This window comes from Rhincodon typus, chromosome 18, assembly GCF_021869965.1.
Source record: "Rhincodon typus isolate 14 chromosome 18, sRhiTyp1.1, whole genome shotgun sequence".
In the NCBI taxonomy this organism is placed as follows: Eukaryota; Metazoa; Chordata; class Chondrichthyes; order Orectolobiformes; family Rhincodontidae; genus Rhincodon; species Rhincodon typus.
In genome coordinates, this window is record NC_063349.1 from 55,792,611 (window position 1) to 55,806,172 (window position 13,562).

At 45.1% G+C, this 13,562-nt stretch overlaps 1 non-coding gene across 1 annotated transcript; it reads right to left on the reverse strand.

The window, feature by feature from the left end:
• Nucleotides 1–3,155: 3,155 nt before the first annotated feature.
• Nucleotides 3,156–3,228, reverse strand: trnaq-uug. The gene has a single exon. It is a non-coding gene; the product is annotated as a tRNA-Gln (tRNA).
• Between the last annotated feature and the right edge of the window lie 10,334 nt (nucleotides 3,229–13,562).

The window sequence follows — 13,562 nt, forward strand, 5'->3', positions numbered from 1 at the left end:
GATGGATAGAGACCTGGCTGGGCAACAGGAGACAGAGAGTTGTAGTGGAAGAGAGTTTCTCAAAATGGAGAACTGTGACCAGTGGTGTTCCACAGGGATCTGTGTTGGGACCACTGTTATTTGTGATATACATAAATGATCTGGAGGAAGGTATAGATGGTCTGATTAGCAAGTCTGCAGATGACACTAAGATTGCTGGAGTAGCAGATAGTGAAGGGGACTGTCGGAGAATGCAGCAGAATATAGATAGATTGGAGAGCTGGGTGGAGAAATGGCAGATGGAGTTCAATCCAGACAAATGCGAGGTGATGCATTTTGGAAGATCCAATTCAAGAGCAAACTATATGGCAAATGGAAAAGCCCTGGGGAAAATTGATGCACAGAGAGATCTGGGTGTTGAGGTGCATTGCACCCTGAAGGTGGCAACGCAGGTCGATAGAGTGGTCAAGAAGGCATACGGCATGCTTTCATTCATCGGATGGGGTATTGAGTACAAGAGTTAGCAGGTCACGTTACAGTTGTATAGAACTTTGGTTCGACCACATTTGGAATACTGTGTACAGTTCTGGTCGCCACATTACCAAAAGGATGTGGATGCTTTGGAGAGGGTGCAGAGGAGGTTCACCAGGATGTTGCCTGGTATGGAGGGCGCTAGCTATGAAGAGAGGTTGAGTAGATTAGGATTATTTACAATTGAAAGACGGAGGTTGAGGGGGGACCTGATTGAGGTCTACAAAATCATGAGCAGTATAGACAGGGTGGACAGCAAGAAGATTTTTCCCAGAGTGGGGGACTCAATTACTAGGGGTCATGATTTCAAGGTGAGAGGGGAAAAGTTTAAGGGAGATATGCGTGGAATGTTCTTTACGCAAAAGGTGGTGGGTGCCTGGAATGCGTTGCCAGTGGAGGTGGTAGAGGCGGGCATGATAACATCATTTAAGATGTATCTAGACAGATACATGAATGGGCAGGGAGCAGAGGGATACAGATCCTTGGAAAATAGGCAACAAGTTTAGATAGAGGATCTGGATCAGTGCAGGCTTGAAGGGCCGAAGGGCCTGTTCCTGTGCTGTAATTTTCTTTGTTCTTTGTTCTTTGCTCTTTGTTCTTTGAAGCAGCCCATGTTCAAATCCAACAAGATCTGCAATATCCATGCTTGAGCTGACAAGTAGCAAGAAACATTCATACCACACAAATGCCAGGGCTATGACTTGTTTAAAATTTAACAAAGCCTGGCTGTTAACTGTCAATCAGTATAACCACTGCCCCTTGACAGTCAATGGTGTTACAATCACTGAATCTCCCACCATCAACACCATGGGGATTATCATTAACCAGAAACGCAACTGGACTCATCACAAAAACACAATGGATATAAGAGCACATTAACGGCTTTTAATAAATAAACAAATATATAAAGGAATACTTCAGCTGGTAACTCACCTTCTGACTCCTCAAATAAAAACCGAAAGAACTGCGGATGCTGATCCTGACTCCCCAAAGCCTTTCCACCATCTACAAGGCACAACTAGGAGTGTGATGGAATTCTCCCCACTTGCCTGGATGGGTGCAGCCCCAACAACACTCATCCAGACAAAGCAACCCATTTGATTGGCATTACATCCACAAGTATCCACTCCCTCCACCACTGACGTTCAGTAGTAGCAGAGTGTACTATCTACAAGATGCACTGCAGAAATTCACCAAAGATCCTCAGACAGCACCTTCCAAACCCACAACCACTGCCATCTAGAAGGACAAGGGCAGCAGATACATGGGAACACCAGCCCCTGCAAGTTCCCCTCCAAGCCACTCACCATCCTGACTTGGAAATATATCGCCGTTCCTTCACTGTTGCTGGGTCAAAATCCTGAAATTCCCTCCTTATTTGCATTGTAGGTCAACCTACAGCAGGTGGACTGCAGTGGTTCAAGAAAGCAGCTCACCACCACCTTCTCAAGGGCAATAAATGCTGGGCAGCTACACTCACACCCACTCTCCACCAATGAATAAATAAAACTATGATTGGTCAGGGCATTGTCTTAAAAAATAAATCAGTGAATTACTGTCAATTATTTTATTGAGTTGAATTCTGGATACATGTTCTTCCCGTTTGCAAAAAAACGGGCCTTGTCTATTAATATATGTAGCTTTCAGCACACAACAGTGCACCACGCTGCATGTGTGACTGACACTTAATTAGCAGTCAACAAAATTCTTTGCATATTCAGGATTATGCAGCAACAGATGAAACTACTTCACACTGCTACTATGTAGTAGCAACACAAGAAGTGTTCACCACCAACTCATACCTCTGTCAAGCCAAAGGACATTCTGCCTATCACACCAGTGAGTATGCCAGGTATGTAGATGGATTGATTCAAACAACTAATCCCTTCGGCTGTTTGTAACCAGCAAGATACTGACTATATCTGACTGTAGCCTGATTGTACACAACTTACTACATGGTGACCAACATTGGCTGCAATTGAACAACACTTGCTAGATAAGCCTAAATGTGTGAGGAATTATGCTGATGACCAATTTAAGACTGTCAGTTGGGTTTGCTGTTCGATGTATTTATGTGTACTGGAAGCCATAAACATTAATACACAGGGCCCTGTCAATCAGCATTAATTACCTTCCCTATTACCTGCTGAACTTGTACTTTGTAAGATAGGATTTCCTTTCATTAAGCCATGTTGAATCTGCTTAATCATATTATGCACCTCTAAATGCACTGCTATGACATCCTATATAATAGACACTAACATTTCCCCAATGACAAAAGTTAAGCCACTGACCTCTAGATACATGTATAAAAACTGAAAGAATGGAAGATGCTGTAAATTAGTTACAAAAACAGAGCTTGGTGGAATAGCTCAGCAGGTCTGGTGGCATCTGTGAAGAACAATCAGAGTTAATGTTTCAGGTCCGGTGACCCCTTTCTCAGTGGACTGTGGGAGGAAACCGGAGCACCCGGAGGAAACCCACGCAGACACGGGGAGAATGTGCAAACTCCTCACAGATAGTCGCCCGAGGGTGGAATCGAACCTGGTGCCGTGAGGGTCCTAACCACTGTGCTGTCCCCAAAATGCTTTGGAATCACGTGGCAATTTGCAAGTGCAGTAAAGCTGTTAGCTGTTAGCTGTGCGTGAGCCAGGTAGGACTCAAACCTACAGTCTTCTGATCCAAAGTCAGGCGCGTTTTCCATTACGCTACTGGCCCACATCTGAAGTCTCTTTTATGTTGGCTGTCAGTTTCTTCACATACCCTCTCTTTGCCTCTTTTATTTCCTTTCTCCCTTTCCTCCTACACTTTTTAGATATACCCATAAAATAATTAACGATCTTGGCAGCCCTCTGCTGTAAGGAATTCCACAGATTCACTGCCCATTGAGCAAAAATATTCCTCTTCATCTCTGTCTTAAATGCTTGACCTCTTACTCTGAGATTATTCCCTCTGGCTCTAGACTCTTTGACACATCTTTCTGCACCTACCTTGTCAACCCTTATATATTACATACCTTATATTTCAATAAGGACTCCTCTCATTTGTCTCAACTCTTTTGAGTACAAACCCAAATTAATCAACTTCTCCTCATAAGAAGATTCCTCCATATCCAGCATCTGTCTATTGAACCTTCTCTAGATTGCTTCCAATGCCACTATATATTTTCTTAGAGAAGGGGACCAAAACTATTCACAACATTGCAGGTATGGCCTGACTAATACCTTGTACAGTTTTATCAAGACCTCTCTAGTTCTATGTTCCATTCCATTTCAAATAAAGGTCAACATTCCATTTGCCTTCTGTATTACCTGCTGGATTTGGGTGATAGCTTTTTATGATTCATGCAGAAGACACCTATATCCCTCTGCACTGTTGCTTTCTGCTGTCTTTCTCTATTTAAATTCAATTGAGCTCCTCTGTTCTTCCTGCCAAATGCATTAGTTCACATTGTCCCACATTACTATCCAATGGCAATGGTCCTACAATGATACAACTACAAGCTAGATTACAATCAATGTTTCCTATTGCTGCTCTGACCTAGCAATCCTTTACAACCTTGTGAAGACTTTACAGTTTACTGGCTCACAACCCAAAGAGTAAGAGTTTGAATATTGTGATGAATATCATAGCTGTTTGTGAATTTAAATTCCATTCAAGTATAATCAGGTGATAAGCCAATTTCAGAAAAAATGATGATGAAGCTGCCAGGCTCTTAAGGGGCTGGACAGGGTAAATGCTGAGAGGATGTTTCCCCTCATGGGACAGCCTGGGACCAGAAGGTATAGATTCAAAATAAAGGGGTGCCTATTTAAAACTGAGAAAAGGAGGAATTTCTTTTCTCAGAGGATTGAGAATCTTTGGAACTCCTTGCCACAGAAAGCATTGTGGGGTCAGAGTCCTTGTGTATGTTTAAGGCTGAGATAGATTCTTGAACAGTTGGGGAATTAAGGGTAGGAAAGTGGATGTGAGGAATTTTAACTCTGATTTCACTTCACAGAGGCTGCCAGACTTGCTGAGTTTTTCCAGCAACTTCTGCTTTTTGTTTTTGTTTCTGATTTCTGACAGCTGCAGGTTTTTATTTAGTGTGGAATATGGGATTAACCATGATCCTACTGAATGACTGAGCAGACTCGAGGGGCTGAATGGCCTGCTCCTGTTCCTTGACTGGTTTTCATTTTACAGAATGTGCTCACTGTAAAAGTTTACAGCTCTGAGTTTACTTTCATTTCTTATGGTCTTATGGTTCACCGACGCTCTTTGTTGAGGGAAGGGATCCTGATGTCCTGACCCAGTCTAGTCTTGTCCCACACCAAGGGCCATTGATTTTTATCTGCCCTCTGTAGTGGCTGGGGAAGATACTCATTGTATCAAAACAGTATAACCGAACAAAAGGCTACCAGCACCTTCTCAAAGTAACTCAGGATAAGGGAATAAATGTCAGCCTCGCCAATTCTGTGCAAATGCCGAGAATGAAAACTGATAAGCTTCCATCTCAAAGTCGCTAGTCAAGATCAGAAGCCTCAAGATACCAGGTTATAGTCCAATAGGTTTATTTGGAATCGCACAAGCTTTCGAAGCGCAGCCCCTTCGTCAGGTGCACCTGATGAAGGGTCCCGACCTGAGACGTTGACTCTCCTGCTCCTCTGATGCTGCCTGTCCTGCTGTGTTCCTCCAGCTCCACACTGCATTGACCCCAGCACCTTCACACATCATCGCTGGTCAAGATGCTCGAGGGATTGGACAGCTCCTCGCAGGGTGGAGTACCGGCCTCCACCAGTAGGTGTCACGATATACACGTCCGAGTTCTTCATGGTCCCATGGGTCTGCACACACAGCTTGCAGTCACTGACTTGCTGCAATATTCACTGCAATACATCATACCCTAGAAAGCCAATCAATATTTATCCAGCGTGAGGGCACCTGTGCACTCACACCTGCCGCTCTTGTGTACAGTCTTTTCAAAGGGACAAACATAGAAAGTCGCTCTGCAAAGATGAACTTGTCTACAGCAAAGCGTGCAGTTAGTTTATGCCTTGTGCGGTCTTGTCAGGGCATTTTGTTTTCTCTTTCTCCGAGGCCAGCAGCCTCCTCATTTCTCTCTCTCCCTCCGCTGTCTGATGAACGCTCTTTGCAAAATGCACGCGAAAAATAGCAGCAAAGTTAAATCCTCATGTTTATAGAGATCTTTCGGTGGGAAAATGGGTATTTCTCGATGCCTGGTTCAGTTTGTGCTCGGATAGTTCAAGAGGGTTAAAGAAAACTTTAAACACGGACCGTGTAAGAACGTGCAAGAGATCAGGACTGATTTCAGTTGCTGCTCGGGCCGACAATTTCTGGTTTGTTTCGAAAACAAGAGAATACGCAGTCAGTGAGAAATGGGTTTATTGAAGTGAAGCAGTCCTGGAGCTCCCTCGCTCCGAATTAAAGTGAACGGGTGCATTTCGGAATCCTATTGAATTCTGATCCAAAACGGCAATAACAGTTTAATTACAGGGATTGTGGGGGAAGTGAAGCATCTTGGATTTCACGATTATTGTCTAAATGACATTGCAGGCGAGGCCATTCGGTCCGCCGTGTCTGTACAAGGTTTTTGTAAACACTCTTACTGAGCTTGGCTCTATTCGGCTCACCCTGCTATTTTTTATTCCGCTTTTTATGATCTATTGGAGACAGGCTGACAGTCTCTGCCTGCTTACTGAGCACTGAGGGTCGGGAAGGTACAGTATTGAGTCGAGGTTCTGTGAAGTTGAGGCTGAGGTTCCTATCCTGTTACAGTACGATGTGATAGAGAAACTGAAGGAGAGAGGAACAAAAACAAAATTGCTGGAAAAGCTCAGCAGGTCTGGCAGCATCTGTGAAGGAGAAAACAGAGTTATCGTTTCGGGTCCGGTGATCCTTCCTCAGAACCAGGGTTCTGAAGGAGAGAGGACCCGGGCCCCAGTCCCACCCCCCGCAGCACCAAGGGAAAGGGAAGGCACTCACCCATCTCTTGGGCTCCTGCCTCTCCAGGCTAACAGCTTTCATAGGGGGTTACTAACTCCATCCAGATAACTAAACTCAACTCCCGGTGCATCTGCGGAGAGAGAATCATGGAACCCCATAGTACAGTGTGGAAGCAGGCCATTCGGCCCATCGAGTCCACACCGACCCCTCCAAAGAGCATCCCACCCCATCCCTGTTACCTTACATTGCCATGGCCCCGGACACTATGAGCAATTTAGCATGGCCAGTCCACCCTAACCCGCACGTCTTTGGGCTGTAGGAGTAAACCACAGGAAACCCACACAGACACGGGGAGAATGTGCAAACTCCACACAGACGGGCGCCCGAGGCTGGAATCGAACCCCGTGAGGCAGCAGTGCTAACCACTAAGCCACCGTGTTGCCAAGCAAGGGAGCTCCAGGATTGTTTCACATCAATAAAGCCGTTTCTCACTGACTGTGTATTCTCTTATTTCGAGTCCAGCGTGACTCTTGAAGAAGAGACGCATTGGACTTGAGACGTCAATTCTGTTTCTCTTTCCACAGTTGTTGCCAGACCTGCTGAGTTTCTCCAGTACTTTCTAGTTGTGTGTGTTTCAGGTCTCCGACATCCGCAGCTCTTTGTTCGATTCCCCGTTCTAGTTTGCTGGTTCAGCATGTAACTGCCCAGACACAATACCAGCTCCTAACACCGCCGATTAGTAACGCCAATATAGCGCCACTGCCTCGGAACACATACCAAACCCGAAGGCAATGAAGTATCTTCTGATTTCTCTTGCTCAGTTCTAAATTCCAGAAAGAGGTCTACTGGATCCTATTCCATGGGGATACTGGTTTATAGTCATGGGCTTCAATCCCACCGGGGCAAATTGTGAAATGAAATGTAATTATTTGTGGCTAGCCACAGAAAACGAAACGGCCAAAAGTAGAAAAACCCATTAATATATGGCTTTTCACCGTCTTCATTACTGAGAGCAATCTAATTCCGTCCTGCCTGACACTGTGCGAGCTTGACTCTTCCTCTCCTCAGATCAGCTAAACATCGGCGACAGATCCTGAGAACCATCAAGCAGGTGAATAAAACCTTCCTCCACATCAATGCCCTCCACACCGCAACTTTGGCCTTGATTTTCCGGTCGATTGGTTTTTAAAGCTAGACGGTGCCACTGTACCGAGGCTACTATTGTCCAGAGAGGTGCATCACCTGCAAGATCGCCATCAAGCCACATCCCATCCTGACATTGAACTATCGCCGTCACTTCAGTTGTCGCTGGGTCAAAATCCTGGCACTCCCTCCCTATTGGCAGCATGAGTGCCCATAGACTCCAACAACTGCAGTGATTCAAGAAGGCACTTATGATGCCAAGGCATACAAGGCTATGGGCCAAGTGCCGGAAATTTGATTAGACTCGTTAGGTGGTTGCTTTTGACCAGCCTGACACGATGTCTTGAAGATCTCTATCACTGACTCTCCACGGCAGCTCACCACCATCTCTTCCAGGACAACTCGAAATGGTCCAGAAAGCCAGTGATCTCACATCCCGTAAAAGAATAAAACAAAATATAACTTACCTTCAACAGAACTACTCTCAACAGAACAACATTACCCTTTCAACATTGTTCTAGCTTCCAGTGAACATGCTAATCTCCGCAAAATACTCTCACATGTGATAAGAACTTCTATAAACAGTAATAATGTCAAGCTAGCAGTACTAGCCTCCACCAATGTATTAACAGCAGTGCTAACATCTATCGTTAAAATATCAAATCATCATCAGCTTCATGCAGTCAGATTAAGCAATGGATAACATCCAGAAAACAAAACATACTCACAAGAAAACCGAATGTTTTCTATCAGGATTAATTTCCCCAAGAATATGGCAAACCACAATATTATTCTCACAGAGGACCACCAATAACAACGAAGAAATTTAAATGTTCATAGGAGTGCATGAATTCCAATAGCCCAATCACCATATGTTACTTAGTCCCACAGAAATCTATGGCTGTGAAACATTGGGTAAATTCAATGGCCAAATTTGGAATTGAAACCTACTTCATTAATGGTAATCATGAAACTATTTTTCTGTAAAATCCCAGCTGGTTCACTAATGCCCTTTAGTGAAGGAAATCTGCCGCCATTACCTGGTCCAGCCTACATGTGGCTTCAGGCTCATAGCCAAGTGGTTGACTCTTAACTGCCCTCTGAAATTGGCTAATGAGCCATTCAGCTGTAACCAAGGGGATAGCTCACCACAGAAAAGTACTAACATCTTGGCATGGCAGTTAGCAGCCCATGCCTTGGTGAAATGTGAATCCTGGATAGCAGCTCCTAAGTGGAAGTGGTGGTTCAGTGACAATATCACTGGACTTGCAATCTAGTACTCCAGGCCATATTTTGAATATTACCATGGCATTGAAACGTGAATAGAATGAAACATTGAATTAAAAGCTGTCCTAATGATGATCATGTTACCATTGTCAGCTGTGACAAAAACACATTGGTTCACTAATGTCCTTTGGGGAAGTGAATGAAGCCATCCTTAGCTGTTCTGGCCTACATGTGATTCCAGAGTCACAGTAATGTGGTTCATTTTTAATTACAATCATGAATGGCCTAGAAAATCAATTTGATTAGTCCAAGGGCAACAAATGCTGGCTTAGCCAGTGAAACGCTGATCATGTTTGAGACCAAAGGGAAAATAAGACACTGAAATGGCTTTGTCCTGGATGGGTGCAGCTCGAATAACATCAAGAAGCTTGACACCATCCAGGACAAAGCAGCCCACTTGATTTGAACCACATCAACAAACATTCAGTCCCTTCACCACCGCCAACGCTCAGTGTGTATCATCTACAAGACACTTCAGAAATTCACCAAAAATGCTTAGACAGCACCTTGCAAACCCATGAACAATACCATTAAGAAGGACAATGGCAGCAGATCCATGGAAACACAACCAATTGCATACTTCCCTCCAAGCCGCTCATCATCCTGTCTGAGAAATACATCACCATTCCTCAGTGTTGTTTGTTCAAAATCCTGAAATTCCCTCTGTAACAGTATTGTGACCTACCTACATGGACCATGGAAGGCGTCCAGCAAATGGGCTCCACATCAAACCGTTGACTGGTTGTCATGGAGCCTGTTTCTTGACAGCCCTCTGCGGTGAAAAATTCCATAGATTCACTATGCTCTGAGAAAAGGAATTCCTCCTCATCTCTGCCTTAAATATGCAACCCCTTAAGCAGAGCAATGTGCCTATTCCCCACTTGTACTCATCTATTGAAGGTGTTAAATTGGTGGAGGCTCTATAATTGATATAAGAATTTGGTTGTAAACTGCACAACTCCATCACTTCATTAAAAAATGCGCTCACATCTCCACTCAATGGTTGTCTATTCAACTGCAACAGAATCTTGTAAATAAACAAGACGGTTCTGCTTTCAACTGTTGACCAATTACTCAAATAGAAATAGATTCATAGTCATACAGCATGGAAACAGACCCTTCGGTCCAACAAGTCCATGCTGACCATGTTCCCAAACTAAACTAGTCCCAGTCAATTAAATGTAGAGCTGAAAAAGTGTAGCAGGTCAGACGGCATCCAACAAGCAGGGAAGTCAACATTTTGGTCCGAAATCCTTCATCAGGTCTGGGGAGGGGGAGAGGATCTCAGAAATAAATAAAGGAAGGGAGGTGGGGCTGAGGGGAGGTTAAGTGAGATGAAGATAGGTGGACGCAGGTAGGGGGTTATTGTGGTTGGACAGTGGGAAGGGTGGAGCAGATAGGTGAGCGGGAAGATGGGAGAAGAGAGATTTTGAAGCTGGTGAAGTCATTATTCAGGCCATTGGGCTGTAAGCTCCCAAGGCGAAATATCAGGTGTTGTTCCTCCAGTTTACATTTGGCCTCACTCTGACAGTGGAGGAGGCCAAGGATGGACATGTCACCAGGGGAGTGGGAGGGGGAGTTAAAGTGGATGGCAACTGGAAGGTTGGGTTGATTGGTGCGTGCAGAGCACAGATGCAATGTGAATTGGTCCCTGAGTCTTTGTTTGGTCTCCCTGAATTTGAGGACACCACATCGGGAGCAATGGATACAGTACATGAAGTTGGATGAAGTGCAGGTGAATCTCTGCCAGATCCAGAAGGATTGTTTGGGGCCTTGGATGGAGGTGAGGGGGAGGTGTAGGGGCAGGTGTTGCAAGTGCTGTGGTTGCAGGGAAAGGTACTGGGTAAGGTGGAGGTGTTGGTGGGGAGTGCGGAGCTGATGAGGGAGTCGCAGAGTGAATGGTCCCTACCAAAATCAGATGGATGGGGGGGAATACCTTTTTGGTGGTGGGGTCTGATAATAGGTGGCAGAAGTGTTGGAGGATGATGCATTGTATTCGGAGGTTGGTGGGGTGGTATGTGAGGACTAAGGGGACTCTATCCTCATTGTTATCAAATTGTGGAGCTGGAAGAAACCAGCAGGCCAGGCAGCATCAGAGGAGAAGGAAAGTTGATGTTTCGGGTTGGGACCCTTCTCCATATGATCCTCTGATGCTGTCTGGCCCGCTGTGTTCCTCCAGCTCCACACTGTGTTGTCACTGACTCCAGCATCTGCAGTTCTTGCTATCTCTATCCCTATTGTTGTTTGGGGGAGAGAGTTTGAGGGCAGAATGGCAGGAAACAGGGAGATACAGTTGAGGGCATCCTTAAAAACAGAGGAGGGGAAACGATGGTCCCTGAAGTAGGATGATATCTGGAATGTCCTAAAGTAGAGCTCCTCATCCTGGGAGCAGATGCGGCAGAGGCAGAGGAATTGAGAGTATGGGATAGCATTTTAGCAGGAGGGTGGGTGAGAGGAGGTGTACTTGAGGTAATTGTGGGAGTCAGTGGGTTTGAAATGGATATCAGTGGTGAGTCGGTCACTGGAGGTGGAGATGGAGAGGTCCAGGAAGGGGAGGGAGGTGACAGAAATGATCCAGGTGAATTTGAGGGTGTAGTGGAAGGTGTGGCAAAGTTGATGAACTGTTCAAGCTCCTTGCGGGAGCCTGAGACTGCACCAATGCAGTCATCATTGTAGTGGAGAAAGAGGTGAGGGATGACACCAGTGTAGTTGTTGAAGAGGGACTGTTCCACAAGTCCTACAAAGAGGCAAGCCTGTGCAGGTACCCATAGCCAACCCTTTAGTTTTTAGGAGGTGGGAGGAATCAAAGGAAAAGTTGTTGAGGGTCCTCCAGTCCTCTAGTCCTACTTGCCTGCACATGGCCCACATTTCTCTAAACCTTTCCTATTCATGTACCTGTCCAAATGTCTTTTAAATGCTGCATCTATCACTTCCACTGGCAGTTTACTCCATAGACAAACTGCTGTCTGTTTGAAAAGTTGCCCGTTAAGTCCCTTTTAAATCTTTCTCCTCTCGCCTTAAAAATATGGCCTCTAAGTTTTGAACTCTCCAACCCTAGTGTTGAAGTACTGTAGGTAGTTTGGGTTGGTGGGGGCAGTTTGGATGTCAGTATCACTAGACCCATGTTCAATGGAGTGTCCAGTTTATGAATCTCCTCAGAAACATGTGGACTGCGATCGGAATTTACCAACTCAGCCCTGGGCTGAAACTGCCCAGACATAGTCGGTAAGGAGAAGGTAAAAGTGCCCTAGTCCAACTGGACCAGAGGGCTGCTCCCTCATTAGAGAGAGAAATACTGGTGGTGGTTTAACCTAAGGGTCACCATGTATCATGCAAGGGGAGAGGTTGAAAAGAAGAGCCCTTCATAGTAACCTCAGCCAGTGTGGGAATTGGGCCATTCAGCAACATTGAAATGTTAAATTTTATTCATAGACTTGAAAGATAATATAGGCAATAGGCAGCCCCCGAATGTAACTTTTATGCTTAACTTTCAACTCTTTCTATTTAAAGCAAGTGTTGTAATAACTGACTCTTTCAGTTTCTCGGTCTGTTTAATGAATTGCAAATAGATCCCAATAACAGAAATGTATGTACAGAAGGTTCGACTCCACCCTTCTCTTGTTAAAAATTACCCGAAGAACCCACTCCAATCATGAAACTCTCTTATCATTTCCAAGGAGGCTTTACAAAACACTAATTAGGTTTCAGAAGCCGCTTGACAAGACGTGGAAGATAGTTATTTTGGAGGGGGACGCTGGGGAGAGAGTAAAGGACCAACAATTACGAGCTACAACAAAGGAAAATGGCTTTTGAATGGAAAGCAGGCGTCTGGGTAGATTGAGAACCAGTTTCAATGTTGAGTGCTACGTGACCAGCAGAGAGGAACAGGGAGGAGAGAAATGGTTGTGGTGGGTGGGGAAACCCTTAATTGTGGTGCTTTCTCTCACTTCTGTTGTAGAGAGGGTGGGCTGAGAGAGTTTTAATTTTCTTGCATGGGGAAGCACGTGTCTGAAAAGCGGCCGGATCGTTGGACTGTGACAATGAAACGACACACGAGCCGAACCTTGCGAGACATTTTCTCCGGTCCCTAGAGATCACACTAATTGATCTCTCCCTCTCTCGCCGAGGGAACAGAGTGGAAACGGGAGAGGGCAGGCTGTTTGGGGAAAGTCGCGTTCGGTGCCAAGTTTCAGTGAAATACGTGTCAGGCTGGGGTAGGGGTTGTGGGGGGAAAGAATGTAGGAGCTTTAAAACTTCAGGAACTGTCCACTGCTTTGCATACACAAACTGGAAGTTATTCCATGGTCAGTTTAGTGAGATGTCGATGTGTACCTTCCTTGCGGGTGGGGTTGTGGGGGACGATGGGAACATTGTATTTAACAGGGAGGCGCATACACAAACAACTTATAAACTATATGTACTGCTCCATTCCATACACAGTCAGAAGTCACACGACACCAGGTTAGAGTCCGAAAGGTTTATTTGAAATCACAAACTTGCGCTGCGCAGCTGCCATAGGTTCACCTGACGATGGAACAGCGGCTCGAAAACTTGTGTTTTCAAATAAGTCTTTGGGACTATAATCTGGTGTCGTGTGACTTCTGACTTTGTCCACCCCCAATCCAACACCAGCACCTCCACATCATCTCATACTATACTACTACTACATATAAATA